The following is a 455-nucleotide window of genomic DNA, read 5'->3' on the forward strand; positions in this document are numbered from 1 at the left end:
TTCTTCTTCTTCTTCTTCTTCTTCTTCTTCTTCTTCTTCTTCTTCTTCTTCTTCTGCACAGATGAATCCAGAAGAAATATAAACCAGAGAGATCTGCAGAAGATAATGACTTGTTTTCACATCGTCCAACGTGCATGTGCGTAGGAGTCGTTGTTATAGCAGTGACCGCAATTTATCATTTGTCTTATGTAACACGGAGACAGAAAACAAGGAAGAAGGAGGGTTACGAGCTCGGATGGCCGAGGAAGAGAAATCTTCTGCATCTGCACCCATATCTCCATAAATGAAATAATAATAATTATTATTCTAGTTGTTAACCCTCGTGTTGTCTTCCTGTCAAAAATGAAAATCAACACTTTTGTTGATGCTTTTTAGTCTAAGTTTTTTACTTTTTCTTATGTTTTTGTCTCTTTTTTCAACACTTCTGACGTTTTTTTCAATGTTTGTCACTTTTT

The sequence above is a fragment of the Etheostoma spectabile genome, chromosome 20, assembly GCF_008692095.1.
Source record: "Etheostoma spectabile isolate EspeVRDwgs_2016 chromosome 20, UIUC_Espe_1.0, whole genome shotgun sequence".
Classification (NCBI taxonomy): domain Eukaryota; kingdom Metazoa; phylum Chordata; class Actinopteri; order Perciformes; family Percidae; genus Etheostoma; species Etheostoma spectabile.